This window comes from Salarias fasciatus, chromosome 22, assembly GCF_902148845.1.
Source record: "Salarias fasciatus chromosome 22, fSalaFa1.1, whole genome shotgun sequence".
NCBI classification, from domain to species: domain Eukaryota; kingdom Metazoa; phylum Chordata; class Actinopteri; order Blenniiformes; family Blenniidae; genus Salarias; species Salarias fasciatus.
Genome location: NC_043765.1, coordinates 23840012 through 23849283, shown reverse-complemented (window position 1 = coordinate 23849283; position 9272 = coordinate 23840012).

Here is a 9272-nt window from a genome sequence, read left to right as displayed (position 1 = left end):
TGGAATCTGGACTCTTTATCGTTCTTCACGTGGAGCATTAAAACCTGAAACCAGAATACTATCATTGTGTAATGTGCAGTCAGCTGGAGCAATAGCTTTTGCTGCAGTATCTCCATTGGAAATTTTCCTTGTTTTGTTTTCAAGAAGTTCTTTGCAGAGCTCCGTTTTTGTCCTCAAAGCGTCAGAGAAAACTTTTTTTCCGTCAGATGGACGTGCAACTTTTATAGAGGCAGCGTCACATGATTGATCCTTTGTTTGCTTCACCCAGGAGCCTTTTCTTCCGTCACTTAGTATGACAGGAAAGCATGTTTTACTGCCACAGTCTTCTTTTTTTTTTTAAAAAAAGACATGTTAATATTCATCAAACCTCTGAAGCTAAACCTAATTTCATTGAGGTTCACGTTTGGAAAGAATAAAGATCAGCGCTCGTCTTGACTTCTTGACGCTCAGGACAAGAAATCAAGCCAAAGATCTGTGTGTAATTATGAATTTATATCTGAAATCAAGCATTGATACTAGGACCATCACAAAAATCAACTTCAATCTGGAAAATACTGCAAGAATCAAAGGTTTCTGAGCAAACAGGATTCTCCTTTTATTCTCATTGTTTTGCCATCCTTATTCACTTTGTTTCAGTGAGCGAGCCTATGCTTTGTACAGCAGCAGCCGTTAAATTTAACATTACAGAGGCATTTTTCACAGCCCATGTCCTTTAAATTCAGAGGTTTATTTGACTTAGCAAAGGATGACCATGTATGTTTTGTTATTCTCCACTGATTGAGTTAGGATTCTTAGCTGAATAAGATAAACTATCTTCAGTTTGTTTGGGATATTTTATTCTTATTTTTCAGGAAAACGTCATGGAGCAGCAAATGGTTAAAAACATGATTGCATTTGGCAACAGCAGCTGATCTTTGAGCACTTCATACCATAAAGTTACTGTAATTTGAACGGGTGATTACTCAGGCATTATGTTCAAACACTGAAGCTGCCAATGACGGCCATGGGTGGAGCTCCACAGTATCACTGATGTCACCATCTATACAGATAAAGATGCTCCTAATTTTGATTTTTTTGGAGATGAGATCTTCCTGTTGTCCCTACCGGTTGGAATCGTCCCAAACTGAGGCAGCCAAGAAGATGTACAGACTGGGAAGACGTCAAACGGCTCTTTCTACCCTGCTGACCATGATGGTGGCCTCTGTGTTTCTTCTCCGTTCCTGGGACGTCTCCTTGCCACACACAAAGCTCTCGAAGTCTCGTGTCTGCGCCTGCCGCAAATGTTTAACAGAAGGAGATCCCTGGTTTCGGGAGATGATCAGTTCATCTTCACATCCCTTTCTGTCAAAAGATCATAACACTTCAGAGAATGATTTCAAGTGGTGGAGGGTAAATACTGATTCACATTTATACTATTGGCAGAAAACCTGGCCGATAAAGATTTAGCTGGTCTGATCACATCATGTCACCATAATATACCTTCTGTCAGACGGTCTTTCTTTCTTTTTAGCGTTTGCAGCCGGGGAGAGGCGACTTCAAGCTCTACAACTTGACTCTCAACAAACTGTTTGAAGTGATCCCTCCTACTCCGGGTGTGGTCGGACCGAGCCCACGCCGCTGCAGGACTTGTGCCGTGGTGGGGAACTCTGGGAATTTGAATGGATCATATTATGGATCTTTGATAGATGGACATGATATCGTTATCAGGTAAACCTCCCAGGTCCTTCCCTCTTTACCATATACATGCTTCCCCTTGGTCGTGTCGTCAGCAAGCATGGAATTAACTTCCACTGCTATGCTGACGACACACAACTCTACATCAAAATTTCATCCAACAGCTCTCCTGCCCCCTCTGTCTCCCCCCTTAGCTCCTGCCTGGAGATATAGGGGCGTGGATGAGTCAAAACTTCCTGCAGCTTAATGGCTCAAAAACAGAAGCCATTCAAACCGGTACTCCTCATCAACTTCGCTCCTCTACTCTTACCTCAGTTTCATTCCTTGGTCACACCATTCCCCTCTCTCCCTCTGTTACAGACCTTGGGGTCAAGTTTGACCCCCACTTCTCTTTTGACAATCACGTTGCCTCCATTTGCAAAACCTCCTTCTTCCACCTCCGTAACATTTCCAGACTACGTTCCTCCCTCTCCCTCCCTGCTACAGAGAAGCTTGTCCACGCCTTTGTTTCCTCCAGGCTGGACTTCAGTAACGCACTCCTCGTCAGGATCTCTGGCAGGAGCCTCCAAAAGCTCCAGTATGTACTGAACAGCGCTGCCAGAGTCCTGATGAGGGTGCGGAAGCATGAGCACATCACTCCCATCCTTCACACTCTCCACTGGCTTCCCATTCAGGCCCGTATAGAGTACAAGATCCTCCTGCACACCCATCACTGTCTGCACGGTGCGGCCCCCACCTACCTCACTGAACTGCTCACACCACACACCTCTGCCTGGACCCGGTCAGGCCAACTGCACCGTCTGGTTCAGCCCAGGACACGGCTCAAAACCATGGGTGACCGGGCCTTTGAAGCCGCAGCTCCTCATCTGTGGAATGCTCTCCCAGACCACCTTCGGGCCCCACAGACGGTGGAAGCTTTCAAAAAAGGACTAAAGACTTTCCGTTTTAGAAAGGCATACCAGCGCTAATGTTGCTTTTAAAGTATGCTGTATTGTAATGTTTTTAACCCTGTGCTTGTTTTAACCTTGTGCCTATTGTAGCACTTTGAGATTTGTCTTCAAATGTAAAGTGTATTACAAATGAAACCTATTATTAGGGGGCCAAGCCACGGATGGCCAGGGAGCGCGTATGCATCGCATACGCGTTCCCAGGCCAGCCAGGCTGGGAACCCTATTGCCAGGCTGGGAACCCTATTGTATTTGATAGGATTTTTATTAGGGGGCCAAGCCACGGATGGGCCAAGCCACGGATGGCCAGGGAGCGCGTATGCATCGCATACGCGTTCCCAGGCCAGCCAGGCTGGGAACCCTATTGTAATTGAAAGGATTTTTATTTTTTTTTTTTTTTTTATTTTTCCGTATGTAAAAGTCCCGCTGCAGCCCAAACCGTACATGGGAGGGTGGTGCAATTTGGTGGCTTGGTCCCAAACCATGGTCCGACGGAATACGCAAAAAATAAAATGAGTCCGCCAGCAGGTGGCGCTATAGGCCACATAAACGCGTTTTGGTCTGTAACTCCCAGCCCGTGTGTCGCACATTCAAAAAACTTATATCCTCAGATTCTCTGAGTCAAACTAAATCACCTGGGATAGGCCACGCCCATTTCCGCCTAGAGTTTTTTTTCGGTAGATCGCAAAAACTGAAAAACATACTTTTGCGAACTCCGTATAGGGGCTTTGTCCGATCCGCGTGAAAAACAGCACATAAAGTCTTCAGAAGGGTCTGACCTTAAGTTATCAAAAGAATTTTGCTACGTTAAAATATGCGGAAACTGTTTTTGACTAAACTTTAGTAGCTAGCTAGCTAAACACAAAGTTTCACAGATCTTGGTCATAATAAATGCAAACGCCACCAAACTTGAGATCCTTGGTTGCCATGTGACTGTGAGTGGATTAACCCAATACCGCGAGCCCTGGCCACTAGGTGGCGCTGTAAAGATGGGAAATGTATATCTCCTAAACGGCATGACCGATGCTTACTAAACTTGGTAGGTATGATCCTAATTCACTCCTGAGGTAATATCTTGAAGTTAATCTTGATTGGTCAAAGTGGGCGTGGCCTATTAATGGTGTCCAACTGCAGCCCCAACCGTACATGGGAGGGCATTGCAATTGGGTGGGAAGGTTCAGAACCTTGACGCAACCCACTCCGCTAAAAATCAATTTAATCGTCCACTAGGTGGCGCTATAAGCCATGCAAACGCGAAATGCGAACACCACCAAACTTGAGATGCTTGGTTGCCATGTGACTGTGGGTCTATCAGCCCATTTTGGTGAACATTGGCCACTAGGTGGCGCTATAACCCATGAAAACGCATTTTGATCCATAATTTTTACATTTTATATCACATCTTCTTAAGCTTAACATCGACATGTGACCTTACCACAGTGGCATCATGGGACATGCTACTAAATCACTAAAAAAAGGGGAATAAACAGGCATAGTTCATGTTAGGGGGAGTAACCAAGAAAGGTGTAGTAACCAACAGTCGCCACATGGTGGAGTTTATTGTTTGTGAGCAGTGTCTGTGGTGAAAGCAGGCTTTGTCTGTGTGAATTGAGAGATTGCAAATGAACAACTTCATGAATCTTTTTGTGACAAAGAAGTATGTGATCCAATAGGCTCTATTCATAACTCAACCACTTCCTGAACTTCAGGAGGCTCCTGGTTTCCTGTCTTTCGTGACAGGATCAGTTGATTAATACAGGTGTGTCTGAAGTTGTTACAGAGGTCAGACACACCTGCATTAATCAGATTGTCCTATCATGACAGACAGGAAACAAGGAAAATCCTGAAGTTCAGGATTTGGTGAAGTTGTGTGTAAAGTTCATCACTCTGTCAGAGGAAAATCAGAGTTGCAGAAATGACTGGAAAGTCAAGAGAGGCATGACATTATATTCTTTACAAGTGCATGTAACACTCTGACCTCAACTGTATTGTGTTTACAATGTCATACTGTCTTTTTTCACTGACAGTATTAAAAACAGCCTGTGTGTCTACTCAGTGACCTGACATGACTAAAACCAAGCAGCAACTCATGGTAGGCACTTTGTGTCTGAAAGACGGACGGAAACGGCATGATCTCTGAGTAATTTACTCTTTTCAAAGCAGTTTCTGTGTGGTTAAAACATCAGAGTTCTCAACACTGAACTCGATTCACTTCTGTCTGATTCAGCCAGAGGCTGTGCGTTAACTCTGGTCAAAATTGGTGAAAAGGGAGGCGCAGCAAACAGAGACATCAAGTGACGTGAAAGTTGATCAGAGTTGCACTACGTATGGTGAGCGTGACGTGGGCCTTGCTGGTGGGGGTTAGACGTCGGCTCGTGTCCCGACGCCCGCCCCGAGCCCGGGGTCCCTCGTGGCGAGATTCTGAGGGCTCCGCTGAGTCCAGGGTCCGAGTTGCACGGGAGGCTTGGCCCCCTATGAGCACTGCTTGCAGTTCTAGTTTATTTTTTTTTTTTTTTTTTTTCCGTATGTAAAAGTCCCGCTGCAGCCCAAACCGTACATGGGAGGGTGGTGCAATTTGGTGGCTTGGTCCCAAACCATGGTCCGACGGAATACGCAAAAAATAAAATGAGTCCGCCAGCAGGTGGCGCTATAGGCCACATAAACGCGTTTTGGTCTGTAACTCCCAGCCCGTGTGTCGCACATTCAAAAAACTTATATCCTCAGATTCTCTGAGTCAAACTAAATCACCTGGGATAGGCCACGCCCATTTCCGCCTAGAGTTTTTTTTCGGTAGATCGCAAAAACTGAAAAACATACTTTTGCGAACTCCGTACAGGGGCTTTGTCCGATCCGCGTGAAAACCAGCACATAAAGTCTTCAGAAGGGTCTGACCTTAAGTTATCAAAAGAATTTTGCTACGTTAAAATATGCGGAAACTGTTTTTGACTAAACTTTAGTAGCTAGCTAGCTAAACACAAAGTTTCACAGATCTTGGTCATAATAAATGCAAACGCCACCAAACTTGAGATCCTTGGTTGCCATGTGACTGTGGGTGGATTAACCCAATACCGCGAGCACTGGCCACTAGGTGGCGCTGTAAAGATGGGAAATTTATATCTCCTAAACGGCATGACTGATGCTTACTAAACTTGGTAGGTATGATCCTAATTCACTCCTGAGGTAATGTCTTGAAGTTAATCTTGATTAGTCAAAGTGGGCGTGGCCTATTAATGGTGTCCAACTGCAGCTAGGGGCTGACATAAAGTTATCAAAAGAATTTTGCTACGTTAAAATTTGCGCAAACTGTTCTTGACTAATGTTTGCCAGCTAGCTAGCTAAAGACATGGCTTCACAGATCTTGGTCATAATAAATGCTAACACCACCAGACTTGAGATGCTTGGTTGTCATATGACTGTGGGTCTATCAGCCCATTTTGGTGAACATTGGCCACTAGGTGGCACTATAACTCATGAAAACGCATTTTGACCCGTAATTTTTACCTTTCAAATCACATCTTCTTAAACTTGATGTCGACATGTTCCATTAGCACAGTGGCATCATGAGACATAGGCCATGCCCACTTCTGCTACTAAATCACTAAAAAAAGGGGAATAAACAGGCATAGTTCATTTAGGGGTATAACCAGTAAAGGTGTAGTAACCAACAGTCGCCACATGGTGGAGTTCATTGTTTGTGAGCAGTGTCTGTGGTGAAAGCAGGCTTTCTCTGTGTGAACTGAGAGATTGCAAATGAACAACTTCATGAATCTTTTTGTGACAAAGAAGTATTTGGTCCAATAGGCTCTATTCACAACTCAACCACTTCCTGAACTTCAGGAGGCTCCTTGTTTCCTGTCTTTCGTGATAGGATGAGCTGATTAATACAGGTGTGTCTGAAGTTGTTACAGAGGTCAGACACACCTGCATTAATCAGCTTTTCCTATCATGAAAGACAGCAAACAAGGAAAATCCTGAAGTTCAGGAAGGGGTGAAGTTGTGTATAGAGTACATCACTCTATCAGAGCAAAATCAGAGTTGTAGAAATGACTGGAAAGTCAAGAGAGCCATGACATTATATTCTTTACAAGTGCATGTAACACTCTGACCTCAACTGTATTGTGTTTACAATGTCAGACTGAAAGACGAACGGAAACGGCATGATATCTGAGTAGTTTACTCTTTTCAAAGCATGTATGGTTAAAACATCAGAGTTCTCAACACTGAACTCAATTCACTTCTGTCTGAAATGTGTAAACTTTGGTCAAAATTGGTTAAAGAGGGCATAATAAACAGATATCAAGTGACATGAAAGTTCATGTCAAAGAGGGCATAATAAACAGATATCAAGTGACATGAAAGTTCATCAGAGTTGCACTACATATGGTGGGTGTGACTCGGGCCTTGTTGGTGAATGTTAAATGTCAGCTCATGTTCACCCCAAGCTTGTCGTCTTTGTGGTGAACTTCTGCTGTCCTGTTCTGTTGTGAATCTGGGGTCTGTCCACAAGCACAACCACTGATTACAAGCACGCACGTTGTTACAGAGTTGCCAATTTACTATTCTTTATTATGTTTTTGTGATGTGGACAAATCATTCAATAGTTGTAAACAAAATTTAATTATTCGCTCATGCATAACATACATACATACATAATTTGTAAGCTCTGACACATGAAATGCTTTCCTTGATTTCACCACCAGGGGTCCTTGTGGGGCTCTGAAAAGCTCAGAGTAATTAACCTATTTTCGAAACAATTTGTTGAAAGCTTTGTTGCTTCAGAAAGCTTCAGTTTGCCATCAGTATTTTATGGTGTATGTGTGTGTGTGTGTGTGTGTGTGTGTGTGTGTGTGTGTGTGTGTGTGTGTGTGTGCGCGGGCGCGCAGGCTGGACCAGGGGGTCTCATACCCCCTTAATGAGACATAAACCCCCCTGAAAACATGATTTGTGAAATTTTGGGAGGGGCCCTAAATATTGGCAAAATGCTGTTTCCCCCATGTATTTCCTTGATTGATTTTTTGTTGTTATTCTTGTATTATCATCATCATGGATCAAGTGCAGAATTTGGCCAATTTGCGCATGACTACTTCATTTAAATAAAGATGCCGTCCTGGCTGCAGTACTTGTCCTCACTATTGAAGCGTGGGGGTGCTATGACACCCTGACAGCCGCGGTATAGTTCGCACACTGTGTATGTGTGTGAGTGTGTTTTTTCCATAAAACCGCTGATATAGCTTCAGTGCGGTGTTTCAGATTAACTGATTTCCTTGTTACCTGGTGAAAGACTTCCTTTAGCACTTCCTGCTTCTGCTGCAACTGGCAATAGATGTAGAAAACAAAGTCATAAAAGGTTTGACCTGGCTTTTGGTTTGGTTTGTAACATCTACCATCAACATGGAACGTTTAAGAAACCCAGTCGCAAATTAGTAGGGAAACCAGTTATTCTAAAACACCGTCTCCTCTCCGGTTTCGAGACACTACTCTTCCGCTAGATAGCTGCTGCGTTCAGTGACTGGAGCGAGCTGCGGAAAACTGAAACCCAGTCGTTCACATGAAGGCAGCGGTGACAGCTGGACTCATAAAGCACACAGAAGACACGTGAAGGAACCGTGGATAATTTCTCATAGAAACGGCTGTCAGACAGCTGTGAACTGGCTCTTGTCATTGATTTTTAAAAAAAAAAAAAAGCCGTTCAAACGATCAACTCGTTCATTGAACGCAGCACTACTGTTTTGACTGACAGCGCATTTCAGCCAATCAGCGCTTCAAAACAAATACCTTATCGAAATGTGTTCTTTAAAGGAAAAACCATGCGAAAACGTCCTTTCCTGTTCGGAAGGCACCAAGCCAGAGCCTTGTTCTTGCTTAATTGTTCAATACTTGGTATTTTGCCAATAACTTTACTTATTTTAGCTTTCAGACGATGGTTAATGCTGACCTCCCCATGTCTGTTTTGGAAGAAGGTGCGCACAGTGAGGCGTCACTTCCGGCTTTGTCACCGGAATTGCCCCCAAAAATTTGAAAAAAACCCGCAACGCTGATCGGCTCGTCCGTTGCATTGCTCGTTCGTATTCTCTTTTTATTGCCTTATCCTCACACAAACGGATACCAGCTACCATCGGATAACGAATTTTCTGGACAAAATATTCGTTTATTCCCTTGCTTTTTGTGGCGATTTTTCCGTTTATCCTCTTCTTTTTTGACGGTTTGTTCCGGCTGGAAAGTCGTCATTCTCTGCCCCTCTCCTTTTGTCTCTCCGCCTCTTGCTATTCTTTGGGACCTTCCTTCGAGAAAGGGTGAGTAAATACCTTGATTTTTTTAAAATACGGACTCATTAAAGGAATACTCATACTCCTCAGTCCAGCTTTGATTCCTATTGACTTCCAGAAATCGAGCTAAGCTAACTAGTTGGTAACTGGTCACCTCGTGTCCAGGTGTTTCTGGAATTGTAGAAGGTCCGACATTCGTAAAGTAATGTAATGATTACGCCTTTGTGTGAGAATGTTTCTACATTTTGTGGTGCATTTCTGTGTGCTTCCGACCACGAATTTGATAAAATCAGTACTTTATTGTCAGTTATTATAATTTAAGTTGACATTATTTCAAGCATTCCGCTTTTCCCGTGTGGTTGTCATGCACAAACCAAGTAATGAT